General features: G+C 38.1%; 1 protein-coding gene across 3 annotated transcripts in view; it reads left to right on the top strand.

The window, feature by feature from the left end:
- The window catches only part of Gna14 (G protein subunit alpha 14), a 194,432-nt gene that overhangs the window by 84,569 nt on the left and 95,154 nt on the right, over positions 1 to 14,709 (top strand). Inside the window, exon 1 of one of the 3 annotated variants that reach the window (XM_074052098.1) lies at positions 13,005 to 13,281. The exons of the other annotated variants lie outside the window; for them this stretch is intronic. The gene's annotated coding sequence lies outside the window, so the exon portion shown is untranslated. Of the gene's footprint in view, positions 1 to 13,004; positions 13,282 to 14,709 lie in introns of those variants that run through there. 3 annotated transcript variants of the gene reach the window in all.

Below are 14,709 nucleotides of genomic sequence, written 5' to 3'. Positions count from 1 at the left end.
GTGAAGAGAACCTGTAAAAGTCACGCAGGTCTTTCTTGGAAGCAATTCCACATAAAATCTTACAAATGAATGTGTAATTGTAAGACCTCAAAGTTGCACTCCATAGAAAGTTGTCTAATAGGTAGTACAATAGCACACAAGATTCTAGACTTAAAAAGTTATGCATTTAGATTTATGAGCTCATTGTCACTATTTGAAAACATGAGATTAACCATCCATAGTATTTAGGAAGCACTTCAATTGGACTGCTCATTAGGAAAAAAACCCCAATTTCTCCTGTTGCTATGTGTTGCTTGAATGCATAGCAATTATAATGTTAGCACCATTGGAGGTAAGCCAGCATAATTTCATTTGACAAGATAAGCCCCTCTGGGAATAAGGCATATTTTATCCTTGATTCAGAGTCAATATTGGTTCAGGATGCAGTTCCCTTACATTTCTCCATCATTGACCTCTTCTGTACTTAAAAAATGAAACAAATCAGTGTTTGGCAAGACTTACAGCTATTATCTCTCTTGAAAATACCCAGAAATTGCCTTATTTAGTGAATGCTCCATTCATTTGTCCTGGAGTTTAAAGGCCTTAGTATCTTGTCACCATGGAAACAGACTCACTTCCTAAGGAAATGGATTCAGAACCTCCCTCCTAATGATAACACATAACATGAGCTCTCGGGAGAAAAATGGGTCTACATTAAGTTCTATTGCTGAGCTGATAGAGTTCCCTAGCTGAATGAATGTCGTTCTCACTTGGTTTTGGTTCTTCGCACTTGCTGTGCAGTTGGGCATTGTGGGTAGTTTGATCCATTAATCCTCTGCCATTGAATCAATTGGGTGTGTGTGAACAACCCAGAAAGACTCTGATATCTCTGGAAATTTGACAGCAGGTACCCATGTTTGCTCTTAGAAGTTGAGAAGTCTGATACTAGGCTCTGACTCTGGCTGAAATAAACTAGCGAAGACCTGCAAAGACCCCCGTGAATCTGAAGCCAAATAATTCAGGAGAAAGGTCACTTAAAACGACCTGACTTAGAATGGACCCAACATTTCCTAGTTAATGCAGGAGTGGGGAGACTTAATTGAAATTTCCTTTCGAAAGGTAAAATAAATTATAAGCATAAAGTTGTTCGATCTTATATTTTCAAAATTTTTGATTATACTGTTAAGAAGGGCTAAAAATACAAGTTCCATCAAGCATGAAACAAATATCGGATTTTTTGTTGCAATGTATCCTGTAGAATTTAAGAGCTAACAGGTATTTTCTAGCAGATGGAATTCTGCTAAGTGTGAGTAGATGGTTCTTAGTCACTCAGAACAATCCTTATCCCCACCTTGAACAGCTTCAGCCCCCCTTTTTCATGCTGCTTTCAATGTCCTAGAATATATTCCTTATAACAGCCTGCTGGATCTTGCCCTTACCCTGTATGTGACAACCTTTGTGGATTCTGTTCCTCTGTGCTCTTCACACGCCCTCCTCACCCTCAATCCTCATTCTTCAATTAGTTTAGCTGCTCCCTCTTTGTGACGGCCATCCAGGCTCTCCTCTCTTTCCCCTGACAGTTTCCACCGGTCTTTCCTATTCTGCTCACATGTGAGCAACACTACCTCCTGACTTTATTTAAATGATGGTTTTGGGCTTTATCGACTCATGATTTCTGTACTAAAGGGATAGGTATCTTCATACCCTTGCACAAAGCCAAAGCCGTTCCTGTTGCCTGTTTCAGTAGCCATTGTAAAATTGCATTGAAGGAATTCCCAAGTTTCCTGAATCCACATTCTTAACTTGTGGTTTTATTTTTTTTATGGGATTTTATTAAGTCCCATAAGCAGCTATTCCAGAAACATCCACAGACTCACAAAATATTGATTGTGGACTGAAAACATCCTTATTCATCATGCTTTGAAACCTCTGAAGGACAGTCAGTATGTAGTAAGTTGTTTAGGCTCTTTTCTGGAGAGAGAGAGAAGGTGAAACAATGGAAAAGAGATTTTCTAAGAAAGAAAGAAAGACCCTCTCTAAGGCTCTATTTGGTTGGTAGAAAATAGGTAACTAGGAAAATAAAAAATGCAGCTGATGTTTGTTAGTATAATATCATCAAAATTTAAACAAATGTAATCAAATTCAAACTTCCTGGGTTTTATGCTAAGCATTAGTCTATGAGTTAGACCAATTAGGTTATTAAACCCAATTTTATTTTTGTGGTAAAAGATACATAACAAAATTTATCATCTTAACTATTTTTAAGTCTACAGTTCATCTGGTTCATCTGCATATAGTACATTTACAATGTTGTGCCACCATCACCTCTATTTACAGAATTTTTTCATCACACAGAAAAATTCATTAAATTCATTAAACTGTAATTTTCCATTCCCCTCTGCCCGTGCCTCCTCTCTGCCCTCTCAGCTTCTGGTTAACCTTTATTCTACTTCTTGTATCTATAAATCTGCTGTTCGAGCCGTTTCTTGTTTAAGTGGGATTATATGTATTAGTCCTTTTGTGTCTGGATTATTTCACTTAGCTTGATATTTTCCAGGCTCATGTATGGTAACACATCTACCTGAAATCCCTTCTTTGTATACTGAGCGATATTTCATTGTCTGTATATACCACGTTTTGCTTATCCATTCATCTGTTGCTTGATAAACCAAGCTTTTTAAACCATGAAGTTTTGATGATACTTGCATGACATTCCCTCTCCCTGTACCTCTAAAAAGACATTTGGCATCTTAAAGAAGTATTTTCTTTACCCCCAAAACAAATTACCTTGACTTGTCAGGGAAGTTATTTGACCGAATAAGGTAGGATGAATGAGAATAGGAAAGAGAAATTTAACTGTGTCCCATGCTCGTCCCAGCCTTGTTGCCTGGCTCTGCCTCCTTGGGGTCTTTAGAGGCCTACAGGGTACAGTAACATGTATTTTAATAGGTACCATGTAACACTGTGAACCCTATTCAAATCTGTATAGTAAAACCCCTTTTAAAAATACCAATCTTGAACTGGGCATGGTGGCATGTACCTATAATCCCAGCTACATGGGAGGTATTGGTAGAAGCCGGCCCCAGGCAAAAATGCCAGACCCTATCTGAAAAATAAAGCAAAAAAGGGTTGAGGGTGTGGCTCAAGTGGCAGAGCACCTGCTTAGCAAGCATGAGTTTCTGAGCTCAACCCCCAGGACTGCAAAACAAAACAAAACTATATATATAAATGTAAGTGTTTGTAGTGATCCCTTTAGGAGGGAGGACTGTTGAAATACTTGAAGATTGTGATGGTGGCAAGGAGAGCTCTCTGAAGACAACTTTTTTGTGATTTACACTTTCACTTAGCTAGGTAGCATCTGGAAGTCTTAGGCTTAGGATGTCAGGAGGAATGGGTCTGTTTTTAAAACAGTGAAGGACACTTGTTTAGTGAAGGCATAAAGGACTCTCCTTATTTTTCCTGCCATCCCCTTACCCTAGGGAAAATAAGAAGGTTGTAACTCTTCACTTAAGGCCTCAAATGAGTCCTAGGCATTGCTTTTCTGCAGAGTTTTTTGTGTTCCCTCCCCTCTCCTTTCCTTTTCCTATTTTTTGTGGTACTGAGGATTGAATGGTGTTCCCAGATCTTTTGTTTTTGTTTTTGAGATAGGGTCTTGCTAACATTGCCCAGGCTGGCCTCAAACTCATGATCTTCCTTTCACTAACTCCTAAGTAGCAGGGATTACAGATGTGCCTGGCTGTGAGGTTGTTTCTTGATTGGCAATGTGATGGGGAGAAATAGCCAAGGAAATTGTCTCTGTTGGATCAACCACTTCGTTAAGTTTAGTAAGCTCTGAGTTACTGAATTTCTTCTGTTAATGCGAGCTTGTACTTATGCTTCCTACATACATGCTTCCTGACCCTGAGATGTCTACTTTTTTCTTACATGCCTTTTTATAAGTTATATCCTTTTTTTGTGATACTGGGGTTTGAAAGCAGGGCTTTGCACTTGCTAGACAGGTGCTCTGCCACAAAGCCATGCCTCCAGCCCTTTTTTCTTTAATTATTTTTCAAATAGAGTCTTGCATTTATGATGGGGAGTGACCTACTCTGTGATCCTCCCATTTACACTTTGCACGTAGCTGGGATGACAAGTGGACCCCAAACACACCCAGCTTTTTTCTGTTGACATGGGGTCTCACAAACTTTTTTGCCTGGGCTGGTCTCGAACTGTGATCCTCCAGATCTCAGCTTCCCAAGTAGATAGGATTATAAGCATGAGCCACCCGAGCCAGGCTTATTCCCTCATTTTTATTGTGAAGTATTCTAAAAATAAAAATTTGAAGCAATATTATAATGAACTCTTTCCTTCCATGTAAATTCAACAAGTGTAAACAATTTTCCATATTTGCTCACCATTCATCTATCCTGTTTTGCTGGATGACATGAAAATTAGTTGGAGAAAACATGGTATAGTCTTCTAAATGCTTCTCTGTTAAGAGCATCCCTCCACATAAACAAAATGCCATTATCAAATAAGAACATTAATGACATTCCCATAATATTTTATCATATCCAGTCTGTACTCAAATGTTGTACAGTGTATGAAGAATTTTTAAAAATTACTTTCCTAAAGAAATCCTGGAAAACTAGGAAGCTGAGACAGATTTCAGAGGATGAAGGGCTGAGAGGAAAGAATGAAGTAGTGCCATTGGGATGTATGGGACTGGGGTCCTGGGTTATGGCTTTAAATGATTCCAAGATCTTAGGGAAGCAGTTTAGCCTTTCTGAACTCATTAGCAAAATAAGGGAATTGAGTAAGATGGTCTCTACAGGTTCTTCTGACTCTTTCCTCAAAAATATGATTATAAATTGTTGCTGCAAATACATTTTACAAAAATGCCCTGTTTATTTTTAAGAAAGTGTTTTTTATTTCTGCTCATTCTTGATTAAGAATTGTCAAGTTTAGTGATGAATGCTAAAGGTGACACACCTTTTCTGGTGCCATTTTCTCCCATGAAATAATCATCTATTAACCACTGGACCCCTCGTTCCTCTGGAGACAGATGAGTTCACACTCAGTTTACTTCTTGTCGTGTTTATCTAGACCTTATCTTGTTGTCCCATCATATTTTTGTTAGCTATTGAAAAGACTTTCATTCTCTTCCAGAAAGACTCCCTAATGTTGGCCATTCATATTCCCTATTAACCAGTATTTCATTCTTGGTGAAAAATTGAGTAATTATGGATTGAGAGTACTCATGAAAATGTCTGTACTTTCCCTAAAACATAAAAGCACTTGTGAAAGCAAGCTGGTCTTTTCTGATTTCACAGAGACATTGTTGATGCACACTGTGTTCTGGTCATTTTCCCAGTGGGCCAGACTTGCTCAGGGGAATAATAAATTTGGGAACTGTGTCTGCTGTCCAGCTCACCATAGTTCTACTGAATGGACTGTGCTTTTCTCCCCTTGTCCCTTTCTATTTTTCTCTCTCATTCCTTTTTCTATCCTTGTTTTTTTCACTGACTAATTCATTCACTCATTTTAGTTGGTGTATACAGGTACTTCATGCCTCCTTGGCAGCTGCCCAGGGCTGGGCTGCTTGAAGGGGCATCCCCACACCCCATTGGTTCATTTCTACATCTGTAGCTCACTTAAAAATGAAGGAGTGCAAAGGGGCCTTTGTCTTGAAAAACCAGCTTGATCACCATGATTAAAAAGAAAAGGAATCCGTGCGAGCTGTGTGTCACATTGATTACAAGGCAATGTCCGAGCAAGCTTCTGATTTGAGAAACATGAAATTGGTTAAAAGAGAGAGGAGAGTATATGTATATAGTTTTGGCTTATTTTTACTGAACTTTTTTGCATTTCAGACTCCTAAATATTCCATCATTGATCTTCTAGTAGTCATTCTCTTATATAACCATAATATGACTAACATACTAAAAATACCAATAAGTCCATAGTATTCCATAATAGCCCATCTCGAATATGCATTTTTATGATTAAAAATGCTGTCAGATTCTCTTCTAAGCATTTGTACTAATTTATTACTCTGAACAGCAATGAATGAAAAATTCAATTTCCCCACAGAGCCACCAATATTTTGCTATTATCTGAATTTGACTTTTGCTAGTCAGATGGATGAAAAATATCATTTCTCCATTTTCATTTTTTAAAAATCCACAAAACCATGTAATTCAGGTACAAGACTTATCTTTAATTGTCAAAGTGGAAATCATATCCCAATTTGGCATCCAGCATGGGGTACTGCACTCCGTGTCAGTGAGCACTTTGAAGTATCACACTCATGATTTCCTGAAGATTTAGGAAGGAGACATAATGAGTCTTAGTTCATTTTATGACCATAGACCTTTCCACCAGAAGTTTTGTCAGAATGTTTTGATACAATCATCTTGGGGATCCAATCCAAATTTTTTTCAGTGAAGTATTAATTTTTTTAAATTTGTATAAAATAGATGACCTTGGTATTAAAATAGTCACCAGGACATGAAGCCCTCACATTGAAGTTTTTTTTCAGTATCGGGGTTTGAACTCAGGGGTTCACGCTTGCTAGGCAGGTGCTGTAGCACTTGAACCACTCCACCAGCCCTACTCATATTGAGAATAGGGAGGAAACAGACTGTATCCCAATAGCCATAACAGTAAAATGAATACTAAAACTGAAAAAAAACTGAGCAAAAATACTTAGATTTAAACTTTAACAACCAATAGACATGACAGGCTTATGACAAAGCAGGAGTAGTATTTTTAAATTTTCTTATGCAGAAGAATAAAAAGAACCATGGTATCTCTACTATGCAATGATTGCCATTATTAACATTTGCTATCAATAATGACAACCTAAAAGTGTACGCACATGTATGTGTGCAAGAATAAAATCAACTTTACTTCAAAATGACACTGGCACTTATTGTTTACTTGGGTTCGGTCCTCCCTAGTCTTAAATGCTTGTACTATTAACATTCCCATTTTCCAGATGGGGTCATTGAGGGTTGTTCCAGGTGACACAGCAGGTGACTAGGATACCAGGAATTTGAGTACAGGCAGCCCTTTTTTTTTTTTCATTTTTCTTTTATTATTCATATGTGCATACAAGGCTTGGTTCATTTCTCCCCCCTGCCCCCACCCCCTCCCTTACCACCCACTCCGCCCCCTCCCTCTACCCCCACCCCCAATACCCAGCAGAAACTATTTTGCCCTTATTTCTAATTTTGTTGTAGAGAGAGTATAAGCAATAATAGGAAGGAACAAGGGGTTTTGCTGGTTGAGATAAGGATAGCTATATAGGGCATTGACTCACATTGATTTCCTGTGCGTGGGTGTTACCTTCTAGGTTAATTCTTTTTGATCTAACCTTTTCTCTAGTACCTGTTCCCCTTTTCCTATTGGCCTCAGTTGCTTTAAGGTATCTGCTTTAGCTTCTCTGCGTTAAGGGTAACAAATGCTAGCTAATTTTTTAGGTGTCTTACCTATCCTCATACCTCCCTTGTGTGCTCTCGCTTTTATCATGTGCTCATAGTCCAATCCCCTTGTTGTGTTTGCCCTTGATCTAATGTCCACATATGAGGGAGAACATACGATTTTTGGTCTTTTGGGCCAGGCTAACCTCACTCAGAATGATATTCTCCAATTCCATCCATTTACCAGCGAATGATAACATTTCGTTCTTCTTCATGGCCAGGCAGCCCTTTTTAATCTTTATTAATCTTCTTAATCTATAACATTTACTGTAAATATCATCTCGTGTCAGTAAGAATTCCTCTGGATCAACTTTCTTAGCAATATAGTATTTCCATTGTATAGAGTCATGGTAACTAATTGGTTTTCATTTCTTGTGAATTTCATTTTTTTTTTTTGCTATTGTATATAACATTGTGACCATTGTCCCATTCTCTGGTGTCTGTGGTCACTTGTTCAGTGGTTTATTTGAATTACATATTCTAGGATTGGAATTACAGGATTATACAGGATCACATTTTGAATGATTTCCTATCACCCTTCACATTGCTGTGCACAATAATAAATTAGAATGGTGTCTGTTTTCCGATGAGATCACTAATACTGGAATTTTTGTCAATGTTGCCCTTCTAACAGATAAAATATGATATGTCATGGTTTTAATTTGTACTCTTTCATCAAAGTGAGGCCAAATGTTTTTCATATGCCTTCTTGTATTTTCTTTTGGTAAATAGCCTTTTTGTACTTTTATGTTTTCTATTAATGTTCTTAAAAATTGATTTTCAATAGCTTGTTAAGTGAAAAATAAAAACTCTTTGTTATATTGGAACAGTTTTTTTTTTCCCTAGCAATATCTTTGTTGTTTTCATGGTATATTTTACATTTTGTTTATACTAAAATTCCCTGTACTCCCCCAATGCAGTATTGGACAAACATTCATCTTATGTTTGGGAAGGATTTTGATCATCTAAATTTTTTGCTTATAGGTATTTGACTCACCTTCAAGATATTTGATGTGCCATACAGGTGTGATTTTTCCCCCATGTGGCTAAGACCTAGTGCCAATGATACCGAGATGCTAATAATGAAGATGGACGTGTAGTACCTGACATACATGCAGTTTCTCTGTGAACATTCCTTCCCCTGCTCCTGTCTCTCTCTTGCACAGTCTTAGGTACACATACCAAAGTAAGGAGCCAGGATATAGCCAAGAGGTGGGCAGGAGGAGTGTGAGCAAAAAGCAAGTCCAATGATGGAGATTTCACTGTTTCATTAATAATAAATATTTGTGAAGTTTTTCTGAATGACATATGTTATCTTCCTAAATCTGGCTTGCCATGTTGATACGCCATTTTTCCTTGTACATGTTTTTCAACAGGTCACATGACTAGTAAATGAGAGTGGTCCTTGTCTAGGTTGTCACAAAGACAATCTTTAGAAAGCCCCCCAAAGCCACTTTTGCTTTCTCCTCTCAGCTTATGTTAAGGTTCACTGGTTGGAAGGTTTCCATCAAGTAATGCTGGATGGAAAATAAGTTAGAAGTTGATTATTGTGGGCATTTTAATTGTGACTCTTTACTATAAGAATCCAAAAATTCTTTGGTATTAAGAAAGCTAAAGTGAGTGGGGTATGGTGGTGTTTACCATCCTACCACTTCTGGAAGTAGAGACAGGAGGATCTTGAATATCAAGCCAACCTGGGCTGTCTAGCAAGATCCTGTCTCAAAGAAAACAAAAACAAAAGAAAAAAAGTTCATGATTTTAATTTAATTCTTGTTTCTTTGATGTATCAAGGCCAAATAGAGCTATGATGGTAGATTATTTTGGAAGAGGTTGACCCTATTACCTTATCATTTTTTGTTGTTGTTTTGTTTCGGTGGTACTGGGTTTTTTTTTTTGTTTGTTTGTTTTTCTTTTTCTTTTCTTTTATTAACTTTTTCATATTTAGTGTGTTCCATTTATTAATGTATATTCATTACACACAGTAATGATTTTCATGATGACATTTCCAAACATACAAATAATGAATGTACTTTGATCACAATAGTCCTTTCATATCCCCTTTCCCCTACCTCTTATCCCCTTCCATATCCCTAAGAACCCTCCTTGGCTTTTTTTCTTCTAAATTTCACATATGAGAGAAAACATTTGATACTGATCTTTCTGAGTCTGGTGTATTTTCCTTAACATGATGGTCTGCAGTTCCATAGATTTTTGTGCACATGACATGATTTTGTTCTTCTTTGTGCTTGAATAATACTCTATTGTGTATGTACCCCACATTTTCTTTACCCGTTCTTCTACTGATGGGCACCTCTGCTGATTCTGTAACATGGTTATTGTGAATAGTGCCACAATAAACATAGGTGTGCAGGTGTCTCTGTTGTATGTCGACTTTGGTTCTTTTAGGAGTATGCATAGGAGTGGTATAGCAGTTCTGCTTTTAGTTTTTTGAGGAACCTCCATACTGATTTACCACTAATGTAAGTTAGTGGTTATACTAACTTACATTCCCACTAACAGTGTGCAAGTGTTCCTTTTCCCCTTCACATCCTGGCAAGCATTTGTTACTTGTTTTCTTGATCATAGGCATTCTGACTGGAGTGAGATGGAATCTCAGTGTTTGATTTGCTTTTCCCTAATGGGTAAAGATGTTGAACAATTTTTTTCATGCATTGATTGGCATTTGTGTTTCTTCATTTGAAAAGTGCGTGTTTAGTTCATTTGACCATTTATTGATTGGATTATTTGTTATTTTGTTTAAATCTTTGCATTCTTTATATGCTCTGTATATTAATCTGCTGCTGGATGAAAAGCTTTCTCCTATTCTGTGGGTTGTCTCATGATTCTGTAATTGTTTCCTTTGTTATGCAGAAGCTTTTTAACTTGGTGCATCATTTCCATTTATCACTTCTTGCTACTATTTCCTGATCTATTGGTGTTTTCTTCAGAAAGTCATTGCTTCTGCCTGTATCTTGAAGTGTCTCTCCTATGTTTTCCCATAGTAGTTTTAGAGTTTCAGGTCTTACACTAAGGTCTTTGATCCATTTTGGGTTGATTTCTATTCAGGGTGTATAGGAATCTAGTTTCAGTCTTCTACATGTGGATATCTAGTTTTTCCACGACCATTGTGTTGAAGAGGCCATCTTTTCTCTGATGTATGTTTTTTTTTATTGTTTTATTATTCATATGTGCATACAAGGCTTGGGTCATTTGTTTCCTTAATTTTCAGAGAATAATCCTTTTTAAAGTGATCTTGAAATTCTTAAAAGAGCAGAATGTAATTTTTATTAATATATAAAAAACCTAATCAAATTTGCCAGTCAGTGTAATGTACCACATAGTTTAGGACCAAGAAAAGTTTGTTAGTTTTTGATAAAGTTCACCCACAAGCCCTCTGTTTTATACCAAACACCAAAGCTTAAAAAATAACGTAGAAATGTTCAGGGCATCTTTTCTCACGTTATTTTCATTTCATTTCTAAATCATTCTCGCAGTCTCTCAAAGCCTTCACATTTCCTTTGTTTTCACTAGCAATGCCCCACTGAAAACAAGCCAATAACTGATCCCCAGAATCTGGGTGTTCTGGATTCCTTCTGTTATGTTATAGAACTTTTGGAAATAATTGATTGCTTGTGTAGCATTTCTTTATATTAAGACAGATGTTTTCTACCAAATAAACCAAGAAGAATGAAAATTATTGTCCTGTAAGAAAAACAGAGAGCGTGACACAAAGTCTTTTTCTTATTGTGTCTTGTTTCCCAAAGGCACTAAACAGATGTGGTAGACGAATAATCCTTTCTGCACATTTTTCATTATATTTCCTCTTCTGGCCAGCCTTTAGGAGCCAGGGAAGATCCCATCGAGAGAGAATGAATATTACAAGATCCCTTCCCTCTTGTTCTAGTCCCATCAGATATACTATATGGGAGAAAGCAGGAGGTTGGGTGGACAGAAGGTGAGAGTATGGCATTCAGTGGTTGACCAGATATCACAATAGAAGAAATTAAACACCTTGTTTACTGTGGGTCAGAGTTTTCATTGTTAAAAAAAATTAGTAGGTGAGTGGAAATTGAATCCTCCAGGAACTCAAGACAGGGTTCGGGTTTTGAGGCAGAATGAAGAGGGAGAGAAGGAAAAGAAACACTGGAGAATGTGCATCAAACTGACTCAAAAAAATGTAGTCCGGATTCTTGATTTTGTTTGTTCATTGATTTGCAGACATATAAGTTCTGTACAAAGTATAGTGAAAATTTCTCAGCTAATTTGCTAAAGAGTTTGAAATTTTTCCTTTAAACCTATAAAAGGAAAAAAAATGTATGTTTTGGGAAGGTGGGGAGATGGAAAGACTAAGCAGATTGCTTGGAAATAATGTTCATGAGGAAAATCAGAACTGAATTTTTATTTCCAAATAGCATTTAAACCAGGAACTGAACTAACAGTAATATAACCAGTAAGGGAAAATCTCATCTGATTTTTTTTTTTTTTAAGATGACCTTGAGCTCACCGTGTAGCTCAGGTTGGTCTGACTCACAATCCTGCCTAAACCTCGTAAATGCTGGGATTCCAGGTATTCACCATCACACCCAACCCAAGAGTCTGATCTTGAGACCTAGTGTAACTAAATTTGCAGTGTCTGTGGTTAATAACGGAAGTGACATTTTAATATACACATTATAACTTGTAACTAATTTTGTTTTTCCAGTGGACAACCAGATCTTGGTAGAGTCCTACCAAAGTCTTCTCATTTACGTCTCCCGTTAGGTTCTGTTTGGATTTCAATGTGTAGATGGTGGTTGGATTATAAAAAAGTATTATGCAGTTTAATCACTACTTTGAAGATAGTTTAAATGCTTTCTTATACTTTATTGCCTAACTTTATACTTTATACTTCAGTGCCTAACTTGAATGCATTTTATAATAATGCATATACAGTAAGCCTGCCTTATTTGTGGATTTATTACATGTGGTTTTAATCAACTGAGGTAAAAAAAAAATTCCTGTGGGTGTACTTTGCAGCCCAGTGACATGGAGAAGCTTTTGTTCAGTCTCGCTACTATCCATTGTGTTCAAACTCTATGCATTCTGAGAATTTGGAGAGTTCCCTCAAGACAGTCTCCTTGGAAATGGATACCTGAAGATACCAAGGGTCCATTGTATTTAGAAGCTGGATGATGGTAATTTCAGGGTGAATATCGATATATATGTCACCACATATGTATGTGACATCACTTCTGGCTTTCCTGGGTTTCATAGCTGGTCCCAAAACACTGGATAACACAGAAGAATCTTAGCCCATTTAGCCAACAATAGGTATCATTCTTATATGCTTCTGTTCTTAAAAAATCTTGGATGAAAATGAGGGTTTAATCTAGTTTTAGTCTACTATTCTTTAAGCAAATAACTAAAAGTCAGACGTTTCTTTACTGAGTAGATCTGCAAAAAAATATGCCCAGACTGACAGAGTATGCCCTGGATAAAAGTGGGAAAGAAGTGAATTTTGCTATTGTTATTTATCTCATAAAGCCTGAGGGTATGCCCTGGATAAAAGTGGGAAAGAAGTGAATTTTGCTATTGTTATTTATCTCATAAAGCCTGAGGGCAGGAATTCCAAGATGGCGGCTAGAGGTAGGAAGCAGAAAGCGAGCCTCCTATAGTGAAATCTTGGAGAGACGCTGGAGACACACTTTGCAGGCATAATCACCGAGAAAAGGCATAACTTTGACTCCTCCACACCTCCAGCCGGCGCAGAGAATCTCCACTTCACGTTAAACGGAGAACCGAGGAGGCCCCCGGGCCGCCAGTGGCCGGCGCCCATACGGCTTGGGAAGACGCGGACCAGGTGAGATTCGCGGTACCGCGGTTCCCCCACAGACAAGCCTGGGCCAGAGCAGCATAGCCCCCTGGACAGACCGACCTCCACCCGGGAAAAAAAGAGAAACTGAGTACTAAGCAATAAGAACAGTTAAGACACGCTGGAAAGAGGGTGGGGCGCCCTGAGCGCTGAAGATCGGGGGAAGGGACTCCTTCCCGGGACTGTAAATAAACGAGCCGGGCGGGCCGGAGAGGCTCTGGCGGGAGCGGGGCGCGCCCAGCAACCAGGAGCGGGACGCTTGTGAGAGGAGGGAAGACCCACTTCCCACGTGAACTGTAAATAAACACGCAGGCCTGACAACTCGGGGCAGTGTCGCCTTTCCCAGTGCTTGGAAAGGGAAAAGCCTGTAGCAGAGCCCCCCCTCCCCCGCACAGGAGAACTCTGAGCAAACAAAGCCTGTGGGACCAGGTGAGTGCTAAGCTCACCCCAGAGATCTGCATAAATAACGCCGCCAGCTACAGGCTGAGAGCAGCAGGCAGTCAAGCCACAGTTGCAGATACCACTCTCAGAACTGCCTCCAGACGCTTTTTTTTCTTTTTCTCCCTACCTTTGATGAGAGAACAACCGAATTACACCTGCAAGCCGAAAAACTTACTGAAACTGTATTGCATTTGAACTGGGGACACTTGGTGGGGCTTTTTTTTTTTTTCTTCTGTGTGTGTGTGAGTGTAGTTTTGTTCTACTTTATGCATCCCCTTTGATGAGACAACTACAGAACAACATCTGAGGCACCAACTCCAGGACTGGAGATTGAGACGGACATCCAAATTATTAAGACTGAAATTGCATTGCATATAAACTTGGAAGTTTTTTAGTTTTTTGTTTTTTTTTTGTTTTTTTTAATTTTCTATTTTCCATTTTATTTTAATTCATTTTATAAATAGATATTACTTTCATATACTTATTTTTTATTTTTTTTATCTTTGATTTTCAATCCTCTCTCTGTCACTCTATTGTCTGTTCAGCTTACTGTCGATTAGTACACTAACACTCCCTGTTTATACCTTTGAAACTCTCTTGTCTGATACCTTGTTCTGCTTTCTCCCTCTTGTCTGTATATTTGTTTTCCCCTTTTCTTTAACTTCTTGCTTTCCATCTCAGCTCACTCTTCCATTCTCAATATTACCATTGTTATTATTACAAGCTAGAAAATACTTAATTACACACAGTACAGGGACAGTAACAACACCAAGGACAATGATGGGAAGACAGAAAAAACAAGGAAACCAGTTTCCCCACAGCAAAAAATTAGTACAGGAACCAGAGGGGAATGAAGAGAACAGAAACTCAGAGCCAGACTCCAACAAAATGAAGATAAACTATGCCAAAGGACCCAATGAAGCCTACAAGAATAATTTAAAAGAAGACATACTACAAGTACTCAATGAGAATTTT

The sequence above is a fragment of the Castor canadensis genome, chromosome 13 (assembly GCF_047511655.1).
Source record: "Castor canadensis chromosome 13, mCasCan1.hap1v2, whole genome shotgun sequence".
Taxonomy (NCBI): Eukaryota; Metazoa; Chordata; class Mammalia; order Rodentia; family Castoridae; genus Castor; species Castor canadensis.
The sequence above is the reverse complement of the archived record's forward strand: the minus strand, read 5'-3'. Positions and strand labels throughout refer to the sequence as shown.